Source organism: Phyllopteryx taeniolatus, chromosome 13 (genome assembly GCF_024500385.1).
Source record: "Phyllopteryx taeniolatus isolate TA_2022b chromosome 13, UOR_Ptae_1.2, whole genome shotgun sequence".
In the NCBI taxonomy this organism is placed as follows: domain Eukaryota; kingdom Metazoa; phylum Chordata; class Actinopteri; order Syngnathiformes; family Syngnathidae; genus Phyllopteryx; species Phyllopteryx taeniolatus.
Window position 1 is genome coordinate 5,660,182 of NC_084514.1, and position 24,728 is coordinate 5,684,909.

The following is a 24,728-nucleotide window of genomic DNA, read 5'->3' on the forward strand; positions in this document are numbered from 1 at the left end:
ATATATATATATATTACAATTTCTTTTGTTTATGACTAATTCCTATATTTTTCTAGTACCGGTACTTTAGTTTTAAACATACTTTAAAAAAGTGTAAATGAACCACACATTTTCAGATCATTTTCGTAATCGTTCCACAAAATAACACCTCTAACAGAAATGCACAACAACTCTAATTTCAAACAGCTTTTGAATACTGTGGCAAAGTATATCATTGTGTACTTTGCACATTATTTGTGCTGTTTAAAATTAAACTAAATATCAAGTATTTCATTTGATAAATAATGAATTTGTTGGTTCTATATATTTAAATTGGATTCATAATTCTTATATCTCTTTTCTGTAACTTGAAAATAGGGTAATTGTTGGTTTTATATGTATTGCCCCATATGTCAACACTGTAAATTCAGTCTCATCATTTTCCTCATTGCTTAACACATTCACTGCCATTGACGGCTTTAGTAGTCAAATATCCATGTTAACTGGGAAGGCAGGCAGTGATTAATGAATGGACGGAGGACATGAATATACGTGAAATGTGGAAAACGTTGAATGGCTGCATCGTGATGAGGTCACGCTTAAATATTTTACAGGTGTTACATTGAAGGGGAAAACTTGTAGTTTGTGTTTGAAATATATCTTTTGTGACACCCGTCCTGGCTCTTTTCTGACAAAGCATCGAAATGCAAATGTACTGCCTCGAAAATGTTGGACTAAAAAGGTTTGATGCAGGTAGACGCTGTAAAAACAACCCCAATCACCAGGAAGAACTGCGCCAGGCTTTCAATTGAATGTGGAATCGAGAATCTGAATGGAAAGCAGCTAGCAGGCTTCCCAGTCAGGCTGAGGGTCATCAATAACTTGGACATGATGGGAAATGACTCCCCCGGACTCCATTTCCTCCCCACCTGTTTCTGAGTAAACATTAACATGTGTTCCATCTAGTAAATGCAGCATATTTAACCAAATGTCATGTACCTTCACTCCTCTTGTCCAAATGTGATTTGTATCTGGGCTGTCTTCGTGTTACAAGGATGGTTATTGATGGCTTTGCGCTCGAAGCGTAGGCACGGTTGCAATTAAACTGGGGAGCTCCCAGTGAAAGTGAGCGGAGCAACTCACGGAGAAACGGGCCAATTTTCATCACCAGTAACGACGACATCAAAGCAGTCCAAGTGCATCGAGAAGTCACTGATTTTTTTCTCCATGATCTCATCTGTGAAAAAAAAAAAAAAAGCCAATATTTAAAACCAAAAGATGTTTTGGCTCACAAAAGTAAAACATGCCCTGAACAAATTGTCTACTGATGGATTTAAAATTAGTCAAGAGAAAGCCTTGATAGTTTCTATTTTTCCATGATGGATCCACAACATAACAGGAGTGTTAACCCTGTTGTGCATTAAAAATGTAAACAAGAAATTGAGATCAAATTTCTTCAGCTTCCATATTTTTGTTCTTTAAAAGAAATACATTATTTGTTATTATTATTGAATTTGCAAACGACTGCTCCTGAAGAACAGGTGTGAAGCTAGGGCGTTGTGGCTAGGCAAGTGGCTTCTACTTGTGGAAGCAAAGCCCAGCACATGGGGGGAAGCAGGTGCCTGTAAAGAAAATAAAAGCAGAAAGACAAAAGAAAGCTATATTGTTATGAGACAAACAAAGTTTGAATATTACAACAACAAGAAAAATATTAATTTTGTGAGAATAAAATCATAATGTATGGAGAAAAACTGTCAAACTTTTACGAGAATGATTTTTGGGAATCTTATGAGAAATATACCAATTAGTCAGAAATACAGGCAGAATTTACCAGATTTAGCCCTACCAGAGCCCCAACTGCATGTATAAAGTGTTCCCCAGCCCTACCGCGAATGAGAAATCGGTCAGTAATTGGCACCCTGCCTCAATAGGTAGATGCCACAGAGAGGGCGGCAAAGCACTACTTTTATTGCATTGGCCTGGCATCAAAAGAGCAAAGAGGTGAGTTTTCAGCAAATTACACACTCAAGGTAGGTTAAAAAAAAATAAAAAAATCTGCAAATTGAAATTAAATGTATGTACAAGCAAGAATAATAATAATTTAAAAAATGCGTATTATTTCCCTGTTCAATTGGTGGTGTGAGTTACGCTTTGGTCTTTGTTTGAACCTTGGGGCATATTGATGACCGATATTCTGGATGACTCTTCAAATGTTAAGGTACAGCAAAACCTAAGGTGGCATTGCGAGGTTCTTCTTTTTGTGAAGACGCGTCTATCGATTCCCACTCCTTATTGAGCCCTTCGCAGAAGGCCTCCAGTCGGTTTGAAGAATGCACAAACACACAATGGCTTCTCTTGGGTATTCAGTGCAGTGAATTTTCTTTCGACATGTTCTCGACCCTGGTCCCCCCTTGCCCGCTGAGGTTTCGCTCCACTGCCGTCGTCACGTTTCGCTCGAAAATGTCTCTATTTTCACCTTGTATTCCTCGACTCGCCACCTTTGTCGTCAGAAATCAATGCGGGAAAAAGAATCGTCGATTCTTTGCCACCGCTGTCTCTCTTTTACCAGTAGACAGCCAATATCGTTTTTGTTGTTGTTTGTGTTTCCTTGTTTTTGCCTTTTATTCTTTGTGCCCTGCCCTCGTCACCTTGAGAGAATAGCGAAATCCGATATGAATGGCTGTGATGATTGCAAGGGCGGACGCAGAAAGAAAGAGAAGGTGAGCCAGAGCAAAACACACACAGACACAGCAACTCCCGCACCCACACAAACACACACAAAGCGAGGTGGAAAGAATGAAAATAAAATCTATATTCATGCCCTCTAATGTTCCACAGATAACCACAACGGCTCCTTTTCAGAGTCGTCTCCACGCCGCCAGTGACCTTTCAATAAAACATAAAAAAGCTGCCTTAAATAAGCAGACAGGAGACCCCCCCAAGGGCAGGCGCGTTCACCTCACAGCTCACTAATCAGTCACTGATTATTTGAGTCCAATGACGTTTAGGGTAGTTTAGTTCAGCAATGACTTGGAGGCAAGAAGGGAAATGGTGTGAGAAAGACAATAAAAAGCAATCATTTGTTACAGGGTGGAGAAAAAGGAAAGGAAAAGCACATTGAAAACAGTGCCTCATTTTTATTCCATCTGTTCCCCCCCCCCCCCGGATGAGGACATTTTTGTGGCGATTCATCCAGAGACGAAGTGAGTGTTGCATTGAAGTCAAATGAGGCCATGACATTCACATTCCAGATACTTTGTACAAAGCTGCCTCGAAGTCACAACGCTTCAAAAGTTGTACAATTTCGAGTCGGAGGAAAACTCTCGCAGAATAATATGCTCCAAACTGCCGTCGAGTGTGACCTCACTAGACTTCATTTCGGCTAGCATCAAATCATTAACTCTGCGTGTGATTTTGTCCTGTTGTTTTTCGAAACGGTGACGTTGGTCAGAGAAGTCCAAAGACCGTTGTGGCGGTGTCCAAGTACTTTTGTTCACAGTTAAGCGGGGTACACACACACACACACACACACACACTGATAATGGGGGCATATTGGAGCATTTTCCCCGACTTCTGATCAAAACCACCAGAGGCTCGATTATCTGATGTCTCTGAAAGATTACCCTGAGCGATTATCCTGCGGTGTGGCGTACAATAAGAGTCAGAGGATAAGCATAAATGTTCAAGCTGTTCAGTATTTACGTTGGCAAATCCTCGGGCGCGGTCAACACAGAGTCGGGCCGAGCCTCGGACTCCGTGATTGTGTCGTCAAACGGAACCCGAGCCAATCAGGAAGCGACCAGAAGCTTCGGTTCAAGACGTATTTTGTCTACTAATATATGTAACATTTATTACACTGCCGTCGTTTTAGTCAAGCGCCACGGGTGACGGATGCGCAGATGGCGGGTCGCGTTGTACCTTTTAAATAACAACGTCGTGACAGGGCAGCTGCGGTGCGGGTCAGCGTACCAATGGAGAACAGATGGGCCTGCAGTGGTGCTTGTTGGGAATCCCCCCGGTAGCGGCAAAAACAACAACACCTCTACCCTGAGATACTTCCCCATGAGTCACTGAAGAAACATTAGGTTTTTGGCAAACAAAATCCGGATTTCAATACACTTCAAAGGAATAGAACATTGGAACCATAGCAAATCTACTGAGGCTACAGATGAATTCATTCAACTGTTTGGAGAATTTCGCCCTAAACGTTTTTGCAGAATTGTCTCATCAAACCGGTTTATGTTCACACGACCACGGCCACATCTGTTTGGAATTTACCTTTAAGTCCAGGGAGATACGTTCCTCCTGGGGAGGTATCGACTCGACGAACAGATGTGTCTAAGCCTAACACGAGACTGACACATCTACAATAAGCAATGGCGTTGACGTGAAAATATGCCCAATTAACATTTGTACGCACAATTTTTATTTTTCCAGAGATGCTGCAATACTATTCATTTGGGAGGGGGATATTTACTCAAGGCTATTGAGCAGAGGCCTTTATTTGTACGAATGCATTTTTTGAATACTATCAGGTACTTTCAAATATATTTCAAGTGAAAGCGGAGTTTAAAAGGACATAAAATGAGCTATTATGAACTGCGTGGAACAAAGAAGTGGTGTCGCGCCCCAAAACATCAATATTTATGCAACACCTGTTGCTAAAAAGGATTGATGACATTTCCATTCAAATCGATGGGGAAATGGGGATACGTGGGAGGTAAGTTTTTGGAGTTGTATCGGAAGTCACAACTGTAATATGAAATTACTTGTAGCAGTATACGGTGAACCCTCGCATATTCGAAGTTCACAAATTCCCAGATTTGTTTGGGAATGTATTCTATATACTGAAATAATCACTGTTTTTGTGCCCCATCTGGTGGCCTCTTGGTGTTAAGGTAGTATGCTGAAGTGAGTTGAGGAGTTTCATTTGGACATATGTAGTGCTTTGCCGCAATCTTGTGGAATTTATAGACAATTACAAACCTTCTCAGGATGGGAAACAAATACTCGCAGATTTTTGCTAGTCGTTGCACAGCTCGTTTCTTATCCCCTGTGAAGTGTGAGAGATTCATTGTGTGCCTTGGTCGGTGCTGCTGTTTTGGTTAGTTTTAACGGAGGACTTATGTGATTAAAAAAATAATAATAATTGGATTTTGGGACTGACTCCAAACTGTAAAAATGCATCTTTGTGTGAAAGTAAGAATATCTTGTTCAGTCGAAATGACATCCTGACCCAGACGGAGAACACCCGTCATGAGATTAGTCATTTTTCAGTGGATAGGATTAGGGTGGGGGTTGTTTAGAGGAGGAGTGGGGGTAGGAGGATCTATGTTGCAATCGATGAAAATGTCTCCGGGGACAAACTATTTTCCTCAGTCGAGTTGTAGATAAATATTGTCCTATCCACCGCTGTCAATCCGCCTTGGCGTCCAAACGGAGACCCGACCACACTGGCAGCCTGTCTTCTCACACACAAACACACGCGAACGGGCCTCAGATTTCATCAGAAACAAAACACACTCATCCAGGGTCGACACGGCTGCTTGTGGCGATGGTGGTTTTTTTTTTGTTTTTGTGTCAGATATGGATTTGTCAAGTTCTGATGAATGACGTGTTCTCAAAATATAACCCCTATCAATCTTCACGAGTCTGCTTTTTGGACCTGACAAATGCTGGATAAACACGCACGCACACAAACACACAAACACACACACAGTGTAAGGATCAAGCAGAGGTTGACACAAATGGATATAGAGAGATATGCTTCATATTTGCAGCCTGATTTATTATTTATTTTTTTCCTCGACGTGTCCAAAAGAGCATGCAGCAAATTAAGCAAATGGTTTGCTTCGCTTTGAAAACGTACAAACAACTTGACATTTTAAATGCTGTGCAAATTGAGATGCGCTTTGTGTGCCACTGAAGCGGCTCGGAAAAATCGATTAGCATCTTTTTAACTGAGACATATTTTGCATCCGTCCCCCTACAATTTAAAATCTCTGTGACATGCTTTTGTCAAAATACCCCAAGGGTATAGAATTATCGTACACCACATTTCTTGTCTTGTTGAAATTAGCCCATTTTTAGGGGTTGAGCCCGTCTCATGCAAGTGGCCCAATGGTGAGTCCTGCTTTTGTTACCATGACAACAGGCATGTGGCCTACCCTTGCGACTAGAGTGGTTTCAACTTTTACTCAAATCTACTTTCCACACTGAAATGAATGGAAATGTTGTTAATCTGTGTGTGTCTGTGTGTGTGTGTGTGTGTAAAACGGGCAGGTGGCCACTGCTGGCATGTCATGCATGTTTGAATAGAGAAGGCCGTTGTGTTTTTGAGGGTCCATGTCTCTTTTTGTGGGCATCTGAGAGGCCATTCAGATCCCTGCAGGCGCCCATTTCATTGTGTGCGTGTGGGTGTGTGTGCGTACAAGCTGGCATCACATTCGCCCGCATCGCATGGCGCCTCGCTTCCTGTTTCACACCAGCCGAAGCAAACGGGAGCCAAGAGGAAGAACGGAAGGAGGTCAGAGGGGTGCGCAGACGGAGGGTAGTGCTATTGGGGTAATGAATGCGCGGCGGAACAAACCCATCAGGCGCCGCCGGCAGGACGCTTTGCCAGGACGACAGAAACAAAAGCTCCCATAGCACTGACTGGCCATTGATGGGAAAATGCGCTCTCGATTAGATTCTTAAAAAAGATCCTTTTCACAGATTTTTTTTGCTGCAAATTTCTTTGCTCATTAATGCAGCATTGTTTGTTACCTTCCCCAAACATCACTTCATGTATGGCTTTTGATTGCCATTTGTCTGAACATGACTGAACTGCCGCACAGCGTGCGGGGTTCTGCAAATTGGTTAGTTTAGTGACTCCTGAGTCAGCAACTCGTTTTGTTGCAATTTTAAATTTGAATTGCAGGTGAACAACAGCGCCACGTCCCCGATGTAACAGGCAATCGAAAATGCCATGTCATGTCGCATGGGCTTTCAGAAGTAAAATTACGTTTTCCCTGTACCATGCGTACCAATAGGGGCAATCCCATTGTTCCTTGACAGTCATGCCATGTAGTTTGTGGTTTATTTCTTTTATATATATATATATATATATATATAAAAACAAACCAAAAAAAGGCCATTTACCCTGTTTTCTCAATCGCTCTGCCTTGCTCAAACGACATGGAACTGTTTGTTTCCTAGAGGTCGCATCAGCGCAATTGCCAAAGGTTGAGACAACGCGGGGAAAAGGTCTTTATGGGACGACCTTCTCGAGGCTCCTGATTGGCTTAAATGGCTTTAAAATGTGGGGGTTTTGTGACCATTGTTGAGTTGGCATGCACTTCACCGCCATATTATATGAACTAGCTGTCACTTATGAAGCATTTGTCATTTCTGCAGACAAACTACATCCATCCATCCAATTTCTTTTACCGCTTATCCTCACTAGGGTCGCGGGTTGCTGGAGCCTATCCGAGCTATCTTCGGGCGGGAGGCGGGATACACCCTGAACCGGTCGCCAGCCAATCGCAGGGCACATAGAAACAAACAACCATTCGCGCTCACATTCACACCTACGTGAAATTTAGAGTCTTCAATCAACCTACCACGCATGTTTTTGGGGATGTGGGAGGAAAACTACAGTGCAAGAAAATACAATGAAGCTTTACTGGAAGTGAAAATTAGGGGTGAGAGTCAGCGTATAAGATGACCCAGTTGGAGGCTATGGCAAGTTTGTGTTGTTGTTTTATTCCACCATCCACATCAGCACTTTTCCCCCGTTCGCCTTTATTTAGGCAGTTAGTGGCATCATTAGTGAGCTTCTTGGACAGCATGTGACCTTTCCACCTCCTCTGCGGTTGTGCTCGTTTGGAGCTGGCTATCAAGTTTGGTCACGTCCCCGGCGGTAATGCTTAAGTTCATTAGCGGAAGGTGATGCGACAGCACATTAAATGCCAGGACGGCACGACGGAAACGCGCTCGGCTCAAGTCATCTGTGTTTCGTCAACTCAGCAGATTGTTTGTATTCTAATTACAGTCCATTATAATGTTGTTTACCGGTAATCGGTCATATGTGGCTCAAGAAGCGTTGTCTGTTGGATTAACATGCAAACACATTGTCCTTCTTTTTCGACACATACTACTCATTTTAGCAATCATTTGTCATCTATTGAGGCGCCCGATTATCATTTTTCTAAGCGTCACCACAGAAACCTGGATCTTCTGTTTGCATATTTGCATAAGGCTGTAGCTAACATTGCTTTGAGGGATGATGTGGCCACTATTATCATTAAACCAGACAGCCTTTATTTGGCTGAAGAATAATAAGAAAGCAATTTCAAATTGGCAAACTTACTGTAAAATGACTGCTCCAAACCAAAATGTGTCTTTTCGGGTTTGGGATCTTGAGACTTGCATGACAGACTTCCGAGCCACTTTCAACCAAGATTTTGCACCGCAGTAACGGGTCCTAAATCAAATCTCAGAGTAACCCTTAAGAAGCCCCAAACACATTTAATACTCATTATATATATATATATATATATATATATATATGTATTGGGTGACTTTATAAAAACTGACAGGAATAAGGTTCCCGTTCCCTGATCTAAAGGTTACTGCTGCCTTTCCCATTGCTCAACTCATCGATGCCGACAGAACGAGCCAAATCGATGGATACATTGTCAGCATTTAACACTCGGCACGATCCAAACATGATGCATTGATCCGTGAATGTGTCGCGCTTTGTGAAACTGTGCCCACTGGCCAGTTGGTTGGTTCAAACAAATGCCGATAAGTCAATCGTCTCTGAGAATTTCATGTTTCTATCCTGAATGGATTGTTTCTTGACCCCTACTGTATGTTGCTCTTCACAGTAAAAAAAAAAAAAAAACATTCACACTCACACTCACACCTATGTGCAATTAATGCATGTTATTGGGATGTGGGAGGAAACCGGAGTGCCCGGAGAAAACCCACGCAGGCACGGGGAGAACATGCAAACTCCACACAGGCGGGGCTGGGATTAGAACCCCGGTCCTCAGAACTGTGAGGCAGATGCTCTAACCAGTCGTCCACCGTGCTGCCTTGGGACGTTGTGTGAAACATAAATAAAAACAGAATACAATGATTTGCAAATCAACCTATATTTAATTGAATACACTACAAGATATTTAATGTTCAAACTGATAAACGTTATTGTTTTTAGCAAATAATCATTAACTTAGAATTTTATGCAACATGTTCCAAAAAAGCTGGGACAGGTGGCAAAAAAAGACTGAGAAAGTTGAGGAATGCTGATCAAACACTTATTTGCCGTTGTTTATACCCAGACACACCGGTGAGCTCGCTCGTGAGCTGGGGGCGATCAAGGGCTTCGAACAATCTTCCGGCAACATCCTCCCACCGTTTCCTCAACTTGATCTTTTTGGGAAAGCTATGAAGGCTTACCTCCATTTTTGCATTCCGCCATGATTGGAAATTGCATCCCAAAGCGGCGCAGTAGGGCATTTTTAACTCTTTTCACTGACCATAAAAGTTGTTCGCAAGTGGCTAGCTTAGCTCCGCAGAGAGCAGCAACATAACAATTTTACAACAGCCATTCTACGTCATCATTCCCAGAATTCTTTGCGCACGCTAAACATGGCGGCGACAGTGTATCAAATTATGGTTGAAACAAAGTTTTTTTTAACTTATAGGAATAATTTAGAAATATATACCGCTGTATTTCAGTAGTTGTACAATTAAATGTATTTGTCATTTCAATCGGAGTTTACTTAAAGAGTGCAATTTCGGAAAGCAACATTAAGTTTTGACATTGTTCAATAAAGGACAATTATTAAGGACTATTAGAATGGCTGACTCAAGTGTTAAGAGTAAAAGTGTGGTCTAAAAGGACTGAACAAAAGACACAAAGTTTCGCTACCTTGAACGTGTTGGGAGAAAGCTTTTCCACTACGGAGTACGATCTTGGCTGAGCTCTACTTTCTTTGGTTTGTCCCCTTTTCTGCATAGAAACTGCAAAAGTCACAGCGCATTGAACGTCTCAGTTCAAACCGCGATTCTATCTAACAAACAGCAACAATTTAGGAGAAAGACCGGTGTTCTGTATTCACTTTGTCACATTTGTTTCAAGTGGAGATTGAGGGCAATGAGAAACTGGGCCGCATCAGCCAAGTGTGGAATGTGGACTACATTGACTCCATCCAGTGCCCAGAGCTAAGTCACAGCAGCAGGGATGTGGTAGTTATAAACCCTTAAACAACTGGTAATTGGAATGCAGAGTACAAGACATACAAAGCAAATAACAATAATCACAGGCATATATTCGTTATCATGCTTTGTATAAAAAAAAAAAAAATAAAAAAAAAAGACTATTACTGCAGCTTAATTGCGACCGTCTTTTTCGTGTTTCATCATCAAATCGAAGTGTATTATATGTATGCATTAGACTGCTCCCTCAATTCTTGACATTCTATGAATTACTGTTAGTGTATGTTTTCATACAGTACTTTACAATACAATAGAGCGCTATTTTTCTTACTTTAAAACATGTTCAAAAGATTGTCGGTTGTAATTGGGCGGTTATAACGGATTAATGGCACTTCCGAGAGAAAAAGAATGGTTATTACAAAGATGACATTCGGGCAGAGAATTTAAAGTTTCGGGCAAAGACAGATGAAGACTGACTTGTGCCGCTGAGTGCCACCACAGGGAGATATGATGTCCAGTGAACACTGAAGCCAGTCCAGGCATAACTGCAGGTGCTTTAATTAGAAACTAAATAATGAAACAGGATGGCGTGTGCCTCGAGCATAAAAAATAGAAGCGGTGAGCAGAAGGCGGGCAGAGGAAAAGGTTCCTAATCTTCAGTTTTGTGCCTCGAAGCACGGTAGGCTTGTTAATGAATGAATGTGAAGCAATCACCAACGGTGGCGCATTCATTGTACCGCTCGCCGTGTGACCTTTTGCATCTGAAAAAAAAATTAAAAATTACATTTCTACTTCTTTTTACCTGTGAAGTCCCCCCTCATCTGAAAACCCTCGCTATGCTTCACCAAATGTCTCTCACATTCTCTCTCTCGCCACTGGCGGCTCAATGCGATTTTGTTTTTTCCCCTCCACCAATGCCATTTCCAATTTTAATAGAAGTGCCTCACTGTTCACCTGTGTTATGAATTAAATGGACTTGTTAATGGGTTGGAGGTGAGCGTGTGTTCATGGTTGAGTAGCCTCTCATTTCAAAGGCTCTCCCGCTTGAAGGTGAAGAGTGCAGTGCCAATGTGAACTCCTCCAAATGACTTGCAAGAGTTGTGCTTTGGGTGGTTTAAGGTGAGCGTAAATTACAACAAGTCAGTTTAATCTCTGATAAATTTTGCAAAATTGACTTTTTAATGTCTAGTTAATTATTGGATTGAATCATACAATTTGGGTATTTTGCAACAGATTAGTGTTTTCCATTTTTTTTGGACAAAGCAATGTCATGTGATGTTCTTTGTTTCTCTGTGTTATATGGTTTACTGCAATCCAATGCAATGAGGCAATTTTGATTAGAAGTGGAGCTCTCTGCTGACAATGAAGAAGAGTTACATTTGAATTTAAGAAGTGGAAGCTCCCTCTGCTGGCTGTGGAAAGACTGTACTATTAGCAACAGGGACAAAAAAAACGGTGGAGAGAATATATACACATTTCATCTTTGAGGTATTTTTATAATCTCTGCATTGTACAAACAAACTGAAAATTGAAGTTATTTAAAAAAATATTTTATACTAATGACAAGAACAAAAACATCCTCTGAAATCTTAAAAATGACATCTGTCCATGGTCAGAAATGAACAAGCTGAAAGGGTGGTAAAATCAAACAAGGCCTGAGGGTTAACATATTGAATATGTTGATGTTAAGTAAATGGTCAAATAAATCGTATATAGGCACTAAATTGGAAATGCAAATCAATATAAATGCAGCCTTAGAAAGCTGGTGTCACGACGACTTTTACGAGTCATTAAACAAAAGGTTGCAAGCGGCTTTTCAAGCAATGCTATTGACCGATTTATTTTTTCTTAATCAAGGTCTTGTGGTCCGCTGTTATCCTGAGACACGCGAGGCTCAAATGAGGAGGCGTGCAACCATCCGTCCACTCACGTCTCGCAAATATGGAGAGATGAGCATCTCATCCCTGCATAAGCTTCACTTAGCGTCTTAAACGCTTACATACTGTTGGAATCAAATTTGACCTGACCAGCGATGAATGTCATTTCTCAACCCTGAAATTTGATGTCTTTTCCTGAAGTGATGCAAAATGCCCAAAAATGAAAACATTTTAAAATGTTGCTTGCGCGCGTGCATCATTATGGACCTAAATTAGCATCTGCCAGTCTAGAGGGCCTCACGCTGATGGCTCGTCATTCACGGTCGGCTAAACCCGACTGGTCAGTCAGGCGATGCGCGGCCTCTAGTTGCATTCAACTTTGCTTCGAGACACATTTAACCAGAGGCTAAATAGTTGCCACTCCTTGCTGTTAATGGGCACTGACATGACTCCTTTATATTTAGATGAAACATTAGGGATTTGATTACAAGTAGTGGTTGAGATTAGTTGATAGAAAACGAGAGTTGTCAAAGCACATGCAATTAATGCTGATGTTGGGGCTACAAACGACTGGTTGAGTTTTATGGTCTCACAGATTCCGGGATGAAGCTTTCCTCAGCTTTGTGGTCCAACATGGGCTGCTCCGTAGCCTCCTGCATGAGGGGAGTGGGTCAAATGAGGTTCACCTGTTAAATTGCATTTTAGGTTTACCCTAACTTTTCTCTTATTTTTTGTGAGCAGCTCATCTAGTTTTTGGTGGCAACTGACCTAAACGCAACAAGTAATAAGGTCAAAATTTAATTAGCAACAAAGCCCATTGAGTAAGACTCCTAATTCAAGTTCTTGATGAGGGGTTTTGAAGATTTACAGATGTTTTGTTACAATGTTATGATGACCTAAAAAAAAATGTTTGTCTTGAAAATGTCACCACTCTTCACCGATTACTAACTCTCTACAAAAGATGTTCAGAGTCAGGGACTTTTTCATGAGGATTCAACATAGTGCAATTTTTGTTGTTTCAGCACCTTTGGCGTGACATTCTCAGGGAGCCGAAGTGTGAGTCTGCCTTAAAATATCATTTTGTTTGGCTACAGTTGTTCTGCAAGCACGCCACATTTCTCAGGCGACCAGTTTGATCAATTTACCACCAGGAATATTAGCCTGTCATCACTTTGCAATGAATTTTTAAAAATCCATGAGGCAAGACTTCTTCCAGACTCATTTCTCTTCTGTTTCATCTCTTCTTCTGCACTTTTATTTTCTATTTGATGCTGTATCTCCGAGCAGTAGATTGCAATTCAAGGCTGCGGGTGAAAAGAAACAGGCGGACAGACAAGTGTATTAACGAGACCAAAATAACAAAGCGACATGAAGGCAGGTGTTATGCGTGAAGAAGTGGTGAGCGAGGAGGTGTACGTGGAGGAAAGGTAAAGCAGAAAATCTCACGATGCCGTATCGAAACCGGCAGGAGCTTATTGTTGACGCAGCAGGAGGCCGGTGGAGGCGAAATCGTGTTAGGGAGTATCACGCTGTCACAAATCACATCGCCATCTCCTACCTGCGCCTTATCCGCCAACCTTCTGCTACCCCCACCTATACACTACCCCTTCCTTTTCTGAGACATTTCTTCTCTCTGGTTGTAGCGACAAGGGACTGGTGAGGTTGTATCTACCACTGAAAGTGGTGGAAAGGGCATGAGCGAACCGGCAGAGGGATTGAGAGGCCTCCCCGCAGTGGATGAGCAGCTGGTCTGCAGGCTGGTATGGTCCGACTCCATCTGCAGGTTACCCGCCACACCTGAAGAGTGCAATACACAATACACGCTTCCTTTTCTCGGGCTATTTCATTAAATATGGCTTTTGTCACTTGATCAGAAACCAGTGGAGGGCCGTGCATATGGTACCCATGACGATGGCACCTCTCGCAAACAAAACCTTACAGACAGAGCGATTGCAAAAAAAAGGGTGAATGGTTTGTATGATGATTCTTCTTCTCTACTGCCGTAGTTTGCATGTGTGAAGCGTCAGTCGAAAAGATTTGACATGATTTAAACTGCTTGGAAAGTAGACGGCACGCCAGCTGTAATGAACATTTCAAAACGATTAAACAATAGACATGGTAGAAATTCAAGACATACAGACTAATTGACTTTTGTATTTTTTTTAATTAATGGCACAGATGCTCTTTTTGACAGTGAAATGGAAGGAGCACTGAAGAGCTGCCGTTAGCTAGCAGGCTAACCATTTTGTTTTGCTAAATGACTCAAAGACAACCCAACTAAGCATTTTATACATACCTGCTGCTGTGAGAAAATTCCTTCCACAAACTCGATGATGTAGGTACGGTTCCCAGTCTGTCCCTGGATAGGTTTGCGATCGTCTCTGTGCAACTATTTACATCCACTCAATTGAATCTCCACAGGTTCCGCTGTTAGATTTTGTGAAATTGAATTGAAAAAACAAAAATGAAACTCAACCTTTTGGGGTATATCTGGCGGCCCAGCTCCAAACACAAGCTGCTGTCGTTATTTCAGTTCAGGTCAGCGGGAGCTTCTCGTTTCTCTCCCACCTGGAAGTACCCTGGTGCTTCCTCTTCCCAAACATTACGAAATGGTCGATACCACCACTATTAGATCGCAAGTATAGAAAACAATACTATACAAAAACGCAATTAAATGCCACGTACATCATCTGGGGCATTTCTGAATCAACATTAAGGTAAATAACTTCATACACACACACACACACACACACATTATAACCGATTATTAAATGTAATGTGTACAGATCGTTACAGGCGTTTAGGTAGTCCAACTTGACTTGCTCGGACCAACCAATCAGAGAATGGGAAAATGCTGATGTCAAGAGCCAGCGATCTGGCCCTGTGAGGATGAATTTGAAATCTGATTGGTTAAGGCCTTGGGCAGATTAGATTGACATGGCAGCTCATAGAGGCACACTGGAAGCAGAACATCCAAGCTCCGAAATGAACAGAACAGACTGTTGGTAATGAATTATTGCAATTACATGGAAGAAATTCAGGTTGTAAATGCAGGTCAGTGCTTCTGATATTGCTCAGGCTAGCAGTGAAGGCCTTCCTGGCCCTGACTCCTCACCATTGTCAGAACCAGCCTTCAACCTTGATGCATCCCGAAGAGGGACGTAGGGGGACACTAAAAAAGGCCCCACTGTATTTATGTCGCCTTCTCCATTTCCATACTGTGATGATTCAAACTGAACTTTACGGCATGATGGAATCGTGGCAATGGAGAAACAATGTCTTCTGTACCATTTTGGGGAAATATGAGCCCTCAAAATGCAGCTCTGTGCCACATATTTTCTCATACATAATAAAAACAAGTCGACTTTTGATTTCTTTGCCTCGTCTTCATCTCATTGTCTCCCACTGTGCCACAACGTCTCCTCGTGTTGTTTCATCATCATCTTCTTTTTCTGTTGTCATTCATGATAGGCCCGCATGGATCAGCTTCCCGTAACGGGCCCAACAAGTTTGCACTTGTGAAAAGGAACCAAACTTTAGATTTAATCTGCATTGTAGCACCATGTCTAAAGTCTTGCAGCAAAATCACAGTGGAACCTCTGAAGTGGGACGTAACCAATGCTTGTGATGCTGTTTGACTTCAAGTTGTTCTCATTTTAACACCAATTTTTCCCACAGGAAATAATATAAAGTGAATTTATTTGTTCCAGGCTTTGTCCCCATCATAAAACTTTAAATAACTGTATAGGTGATGTTTTTTTATACAAGATATTAGCCATTGTGGTTTTACATACATGCTATTTAAATCATATGCCATTATTTTGCTGCCACCCCAGGAAAAAAGATACATACAAAGTTTGGTTTTACTTAATAGCTTTAATATTTTTACATAATCCGTTTTCCCTTAATTGCTGTTGTTGTCACAGAGCTGAAGTCTGACAGGTTTTGAATGACAATTTTGTTTGACTTTTGAAACCTAATTTTCCAGAAAACCTCTAAAACAGTGATTCGCAACCAGTGCACAGCAGGAAATTATCCAATTTCACGTTTCAAAAACATTTCAAAATGATTTATCTTCTTCACTTGATATATCTTTGTTCCTCTATAACAGTGACATACAGTGAAAGGCAGAACAATTAAATGCCACTAGGTGGCAGACTACTACAAGGCTGTCATACACAATATTGAACTAAAGAAAGCTTAAGTTTTTCCCTCATAACTACTTTTTTGTCATAAACACTAGTGAAACGCTCTCATACGCACGACTCAATGTCATACACACGCTTGTCGAATGCGCTCACACGCACATGTGAAATGCACCCATGTCCTATTTTTAAAAAGTTATTGATGATTCCAAATTTTAGGGATTCGTAGTAAAGGCAATCCTTATTCACAGGGCAAATAGACGTGGTCCATTGAAATACACTTTTTATAATGGTGAAGACAAAAGTGCGTAACGGTAAAGACAAACCGCTTCGTAAAAACCGTGTGAGTTTCACAATTTACATGCGTTGCCTTTCTGCTGATACAAGTCCATACATTATCTTAACTCATTAAACCCATTACACGTTTGTCTTTACACAATTTTGATAATGGTCAAGACATGCAATAGCCCCAACACTTTACAAATTCATACATACTCATTCATATCTCAGAAATAACCATTACTTTTGGTGCAAAAATGCAAGAAAATGGTGAATGCAAAATGGTTGCCTCATCCTGGCACTTCAGCTCACAGATCCCTCTGGTGTATTGCAATAACATAATGAGGCTCTCTCCAGTGGCATTAACAGTAAAGACCGCTTGAGTGACAAAGAAGGACTGTTTGTAAAAGGAAATCTGATTTATCCCAAAATGTAATTAGCATCTTCAGAAAACATGTTTCAAATCATAAAACTTCATTTCAGACACCTGACGATAAAGACATTTTGGCATTAAATGTTTGAAAAATATTTAGAAATTTCTTTTTCTTAGAAACAATTATGACCTTTTGATGGACAACAACTGCTAATAATTCAAATACACATCAATAAAAGTAATTGACTTTCAAAAGGAAATTCAGTCGGCCATGTCTTCTTTTTTCAATGAAATTATATGAAAACGACCGATATAAACTTTGTGACATTTTTGTTTGGTTGTGTTCTCTCTGAGATTTTTCTAATATACAATATGTGCCTTGGCTCAATAAAGGTTGGGAAACACTGCTCTAAAAGAACCATATGGTGTGATAATGTTTTGTTTCTAATGAGAGGTGAGCAAATGTTAGGGCAACCAGACGAGACTAAGCTGGGGTTAAAAGTTTAAATGTATTTTCAAATCCCTTGTTAAATGTTATTTTAAAATATTATTTGGGAGCTTTCCAAGAAATGCCTTTTCCCCAAACCTTCAATCAGCCCAGTTCTGTCACAGCTTCCTGTTTTATGCCTCGTCCATACCCAAGTCAGCAAGAGAAAACAAAATATATTTTGTTTTTATTCTCCCTCAACTCCAGACATTGCATTTTTCTTTTTTGCTGCTGAATGTCTCTGACAGTTGTTGTGGGGTTCCTGTCAAAGAAAAAAAGTACATTTCTCCCACCCCCCACCAACAGTCACAGAAAGAAGACGAGAATAAACAAAAGCTAGAGTAGAGGTGCAATCCGCTCCAGAGTCAGGCAAGTGTTTGGAAAGGTTAAACATTTCGACTGGATTTTTTTCCTCACTCCTCCTCTTCTTTCTAACAATAACAGACGGTGAAATAATGTTCACCTGAAAAGCTGTCTTATCGTGGGAAAGTCAATTACCGTAATTTCTCGTGTATAATGTGCATTTCTCCCCCCCAAAAATTGTCAAAAGTCAATAGTGCGCATTATACATGGGTATAGAGGAAAATGGGGGGGGGGGAACTTTTCACATTGTATAAATGTATGCCGCCGTCAAGAGGTTATGAAAAAGCTGTACACTTTCATTCCAATATGCCGCCACCACCACCTAGAGGTTATGAGAAAGGTGTTCCCTTTCATTCCAATCTGCCACCGTCACCTATAGGTTATGAGAAAGGTGTACACTTTCATTCTAATATGCCACCGCCACCTAGAGGTTATGAAAAAAGTGTAGTCTACACTTTCATTCCAATATGACAGGGGTACGCATGAGTGCATATATGTAAAGTTGTGTTCATAAGTTTACATACCCAGGCAGAATTTGTGAAATATTGTTGTTTTGAATACAACTGATGACTTAACAACAACCATCATTAAATTTATTTATGGTTATGTTTTGGAGATCGACAGGTGGATCGGTGCAGCGTCTGCAGTGATGCGGACTTTGTATCGATCTGTTGTGGTAAAGAAGGAGCTAAGCCGAAAGGCGAAGCTCTCGATTTACCGGTCGATTTACGTTGCTACCCTCACCTATGGTCACAAGCTGTGGGTCGTGACCGAAAGAACAAGATTCCGGATACAAGCGGCCGAAATGAGTTTCCTCTGCAGGGTGTCCGGGCTATCCCTTAGAGATAGGGTGAGAAGGTCGGTCATCCGGGAGGATCTCAGAGGAGAGCCGCTGCTCCTACACATCGAGAGGAGCCAGATAAGGTGGCTGGGGCATCTGATTCGGATGCCTCCCGGACGCCTGCCTGGTGAGGTGTTCCGGGCACGTCCGACCGAAAGGAAAACCCGGGGACGTCCCAGGACACGCTGGAGAGACTACATCCTTCGGCTGGCCTGGGAACGTCTCGGGATCCCCCTGGAAGAACTGGATGAAGTGGCTGGGGAGAGGGAAGTCTGGGCATCCCTGCTAAAGCTACTGCCCCCGCGACCAGACCTCGGATAAGCGGTAGAAAATGGATGCATGGATGGTTATGTTTTGTTCAATGATAATGCTTTTATGAGATGCTTGACAGTTTAATTTGAATCCCGTTAAAATAAAATTAAGTGTGTTTCGCTTGGCCCTTCAGGTTTTCTTTAAAGAATTGTACCCATCTTACAAATTCTGCCTGGGTAATCAAACATATGAGCACAGCTGTGTGTTTTCTCATTTACTAAATAAAAGTAGGGCTGTGAATTTCTAAATAACAGCAAGTAAATAAAAATCAAGTATTACGTGTTCAAATACAGAGCTTAACTTCAGAATAATTATTTGAAAAAGTAACAAAATACAGATAATACTTCATGTTTCGATCATATGGGTAGAAGCAAAATCATGCATTGTAAAAATGCAATATACATAGGTAGAAGGGTTTTCCAGAATTTTGCGGTCAACTTTGGGGGTGCGTATTATACATGGGTGCACATTATACACGAGAAATTACGGTAAGTTTGATTGACCGTGATTGGCAGGAGTGTGCCTCTATTGTCATCATGCTGGAGTTGCAGCAAAAAGCAAATGGACAACGGACAGGCACCACAAGATGGACGGTTTGAGGGCGGCGGTCATCTGCTTTAATTGGCCTTTAAGACCCCACCCCTTGGTGACTGCTGCTACGCTACGTGAGGCGGAGAAATATTAACACCTCTTTAACACCTCTTTAACACCTAAGCCTCAAAATGTCTACCTGGACTTTTTTGCTTGACTGAAAGGGTCCGAAAATGTCCTGTGAATAAGTGCTTTTGCCCCTTTTCCCAGAAAACGTGGAATTTTCAAATATCTAGCAGGTTAGGGCTAGGTTTGGTTATGCCTGACGTGTCGTTTTTTTTGGGGGGGCAGAAAGTAACAGTGTGCTTCTGAAGGTTGCATCCACAACTGAGAAATTACAATTTTAAATACCAACTGGTAATTTACAGTAACAGGATTTTTTTTTTTCTTTTTTTTTTTTTTTTTTTTTAAAATAGCGTTAAGATCACTTCGTTGACCATTTTTTGGGGGATAAAACAAGCCAGCAGCGTACTCAGTTAATAATGTCAGGTGATCTTTTAAAAGAGCAAAAATATATCTAATTTAAGAACCATAAAATCAAATTCTAGAGCATTGTTCTGTCCTGTGACTGGCCAGACTGCATTTCTTCATGTGTCTTAGCAAAAATATTGAACTGCATTTAGTGAAATACTGGAGCATGTTTTATAGTTTCTGTTGTTCTCTTGTAGCCTCTCATTTTCTCTCTCTCTCTCTCGTGTTATTATTGTTGACTATCCAGCGGGCGCTTTGTCAGCAGCTCTCATTTGCGGTGGTGATTTACGCCACGAGACTCACACACACACTGATTTTCTGCACCTCTCAGACTGATTTGCTGGGTGAAAAAGCTGCCTGCCGCCTCATCACCTGCCCCATTTCTAATCTGGGAAGCACTCAGTGGCAGCCTAGCTTTTGCCAAGGCGCCAGAATCACTCAAATCAGTTATTTCAAGTTAGTTTTTTGTTTGTTTGTTTTACTGTGCATCTGCTGCTGGATGGGCTTCAAATCGACACAATGAGAGGCAATCAGCTCAACGTGTTGCCAGAGAGTTGTTCTTATGACAGTTGGTGACAATGTACAAACATGACCCGCCGTGCAAGGATTCCAAAACATTCATTTTACAGTACTTCAGCTTTGTCCGTCAAACTGGTCGACTTTCAAAGCAAAATCTCCCAATGAGCTCAATTATATTTGCAATCATTTTGTTAAACACAAGTATAACATGAAATCCATCATTAATTTAGTGTAAAAACATTACCAAGGTGCACAGCTGCACGTTACAGTCGACATCTTCACTCAGTGCTTCTTCTTGCCAAACAACACAAACAGATGGACTTAAATGTAAGACACCAGTTGCAGAATATGCAAATCAAAGTCCTGTATTCACAAAAGGTTGCTCATTATCGGCATCTTTTGCAGTACCCTTTTCCAGCTATTCACTAAAAAACCCACCTCCTTACACTTTTTTTTTTTTTAAGCCTTTCTGAAATGTTCTTATACACCACAACATGCCACCAAATCCGCATCTTAATGGATTGTTGTCAAGGAAGTAAGCTGAAGTCATACACTTGTCTTTTTGTTTATAAGTTTAAGTCAAGAAAAATAAGAATTAAGATGAAGAAAACCAGCAGAACCAACGCTTCTGCTACGTGACTACTGACCATCACCTCCAACGATCATACACTGAAAGTAGTGACAACCTTCGATGCTGGCTGAAATGAGGTGTCGTGAGGTGTGCTGTGATGTCAAACATACATCTCTTCCAAAAATCTGTACCACGTTTCAAGGCGTATCTTTATTGAAAATGTTAACCTTCAAATTAAACAAGCTTTAAGATATTCAACTCTACTGTAGTCTTAAAGCTCAGTTGTACTATTATGATTAGTTATACCTCACATGTATCATCATCAATATGCATTAACGTCAAAATGCTCGATCTCATCTATTTATCATATTACAAAGAAGGCTGTGACAGAAGCTACAGTGTGTGTGCAGTATGCTTGTCTTACGGTATTACTGTATAAGGTTGCAGAAGGGATAAGCAGACCAACATGAGCCACACACAACCAGACAGCGAATGAGTGTGCATTATTATAATGAATATCTTAAACATTTGCAATGTTCATTAAACACAGTGACGCAAGAGGGAAATGGAAATATTGCCTGCCTAATCTGTAAGCCTCCCTGCTGTAATTACATGCAAACAAAATTAAGAAAAGTCGAAGCACAAACTAAAGAGCATGGCAACAATTTTTGATTCATCGTAACATGAATATTCCTTACTCACCCAAAATGGTGATAAAATAAACCCACAGTGACATTTCAGATCTCCATCACGATGTCTTTATAAGTGGCTAAATTAAGCAAACTGTACTGCAACATTTTAAAGGGAACATGTATTGAAAAACAGACTATTTAATGACTTCTACACCAACAAATCCCTTGAGTGTGTGCTCGTGCATCAAGAGTGAACTCAAACAACCAGGTAAACGTTCTGATTGTATGAATTGGCAGTTAGGCTGTGGTAAGAACCAGTGCTGCTTTCAGGCTTGAAATGTTCCAGTGTTATGATAGTCGGAGATGATTGCAGTCCAGCCAAGAAAATTGCTACGAAATGAAGACAATAGTGCGTTGTAAAAAAATGAATATATGGGACAAATTACAATGTAGGTTGTAAATGTCGGACAGCAGATAAGGTCTTTCTGGCCTTGACGGTCTACCATTGATATATATACACTACCGTTCAAAAGATTGGGGTCACTTGGAAATGTCTTTATTAAAAAAAAAAATTAAGATAATATTAAATTAATTAATCAGAACTATAGTTTAGACAAGAAAAAGTTGTTTCAGTATTTCAAAAACTTTTGACGGGCAGCGTCACCAGGCTACACACCAGTGTATTTTCATGGAAAACATGAAATTCTGTCTCGATAAGCTCGGACCTTTGAACCCTCGTTTATCACGGAGGGGCGTTAGCTTCCGGACCACCCCTGCAAAAAGTGAATTCCGTGATGTAGCACCCATGTCCTTTTTTTTCTTTTAAATATTTTTAAGCTGTCCAAATTTCCCCCATTCCCAACACTTATTAATCTTCCCTACATTCTTATTAACCTCTACTATACTCATAAATATTTCCTATACTCTTAAACATACACAATATTATGAATAAATAAAAGTAAGGTACTCACCATTAAAATTGATGCCGATTGTATTGCTAGCTGCTAATGCTAACATGTTCCTCCGCCGCTAACTGCCAGTCGGCAGGTACCTTGTTTGGACGGCTTTGTAGAGCTTGGCATTAAGTTTTGTAACGTCTTCCAATAATACACGGTGAGACGTTAGCCTATTTATCTGATAATTATGGATGAAGTAACGAAACACGGTTATTGTGCGAGATGTCCGCCATCAACAAACTTTCACTCGGCTTGTACGCACACAACGAGGAGCGACGCTTTCAAAGTCACTCGGAAATCTGAGTGCTCAGCACAACTGAGTTTTTTAACTCTCCTGTTACAGGTCTTTTGCCATGTGTTTTAATGATTTTTTTTTACCGTTTGTTTTTTTACATGTTTTAGGCTAGAATGCGCTTTTTATCCATATATAAATATAAATCCCATGCTATGGCGAATTATCAGCAATGTAAATATGATGAGAAAAAATCCGCGATGCACTGCATCTGCAATAGGCGAACAGTCATATTTTTGGTTTACTGTATATGCATTGTAGATAAATAGCTGACAGCAAAGTAAAAGCAACATAAGGCAGATATGTAACCACAGCCCAGGAAAAGGAAGCCAGGAATTATGGGATGATGATGATGATTATGATGATGATGGGACTGGAAAAGAATCAGAACGTTCAATACAATAGACGAGCATAAGAAGTGATGTGAAGTCTGTTCGAGTAAGAAAATCCTTTAGATCTCTTGCATGCGCGTTAACGCACACACACACACACACACACACACACGCACACACACATAAAGGGCAGTTGGACTCCCTGATCGATTGAGCCACGCGCTGCTCTGACATCTCAGAAGGCCTCAAGACGAATGAGCTGACCTATGAGAAAGAGAAAAGAGAAGAAGAGGCGCAAACCTCGGAAAACCTTGGAGGTTTTGGGTCGCGGCGGTGTTTCTTTCTTTAAAAGCAAACTTTCCCATTGAGATCAATTATATTTGGAATACTTTAACATTCCACAGTTAAACGCGTTGTCATCGTTAACCCTTATTAACAGTACCGGCAGTGTTTTAATTAGCATTTGGTGCTCTCAAGCCTACAGCATGAGACATTCAATGCTTTCTTGCATTAGTATTTATTTATTTATTCATTTTTGTGGAAAAATATTCTCAGATTTAAAAAGAAAAATGCTATATTATATGATGAACTCAGCTCAAATTATTTAATTATTTAAAAAATGTGTCCTAACTTTATTGTTTATCAAGCTGTGGCACCGCCAAGTTTCAGTTTTTAAAGGAATGTTATCTTAATAAAAAAAAAAAAAAAAAAGTAAAAAAAAAATAACAATCAATTGAATTAATCAACACCTGCGATTGGCTGGCAACTGGTTCAGGGTGTACCCCGCCTCCTGCCCGAAGATAGCTGGGATAGGCTTCAGCACTCCCGTAACCCTTGTGAGGATAAGCGGCTCTGAAAATGGATGGATAATCAACACTTGAAAAATTCTAAATGAGTAGCCTAAGAACAATTTTCCCCACTATTTTTAAAATAGTTTGGAAAAAGATTTGCATGGTTTGCATGGGCCTTGTCTTAGAGCCACTCACTGTATTATCATTATTTATTTTAAATCTGCTACCCAGACACTCTTATTCCTGTACTGTCCAGAAAAACAAAAAGCAAAAACAAATTATCACCACTCTGGCCGCTTGTCACTGCACGCACACACACCCACACCCACACACACACACGCGCATGCGGGAATGACTGTTGTGTACTGAAAAGGGCACATCGACCACTAATTGGAAGCGTGCCCATTCTGAGCTTGAGGCTAATTAGCAGTGTATCAGCAGGATGTGAGCACCATACTAATGCAGCAATAACAGTATACTTTCTTCGCAGCTTTTCAGCCAGCACCTAGCCCACGATGCTGATACCAAAAGAATTATAATCACTCCCAGGAATAGTCAGAGGTGGTTTTAATTTTGGTTGCAATTATCAACGAGAGCAATCAATCAATCTCATTATGTATGTGTATTGTATCAGGGTTTTAAGGTGGTCTATCATGAAAATCACAGTTGTAGCGCGGAAATACGCGGTTTACAACCATGTTTCTCACAAAA

At 40.8% G+C, this 24,728-nt stretch overlaps 2 long non-coding RNA genes across 2 annotated transcripts in view; one reads left to right on the forward strand and one right to left on the reverse strand.

The window, feature by feature from the left end:
- LOC133487903 (uncharacterized) overlaps positions 1-15,433 on the forward strand; it is a 29,395-nt gene extending 13,962 nt beyond the window's left edge. Inside the window, exon 2 of the long non-coding RNA XR_009791495.1 lies at positions 13,706-15,433. This is a non-coding gene — a long non-coding RNA (uncharacterized LOC133487903). The remainder of the gene's footprint in view (positions 1-13,705) is intronic.
- LOC133487902 (uncharacterized) lies at positions 29-22,887 on the reverse strand. Its single transcript, XR_009791493.1, has 3 exons — positions 22,618-22,887; positions 979-1,216; positions 29-914 (listed from the first exon to the last, which is right to left on the reverse strand). It is a non-coding gene; the product is annotated as an uncharacterized LOC133487902 (long non-coding RNA).
- Positions 22,888-24,728: the final 1,841 nt, after the last annotated feature.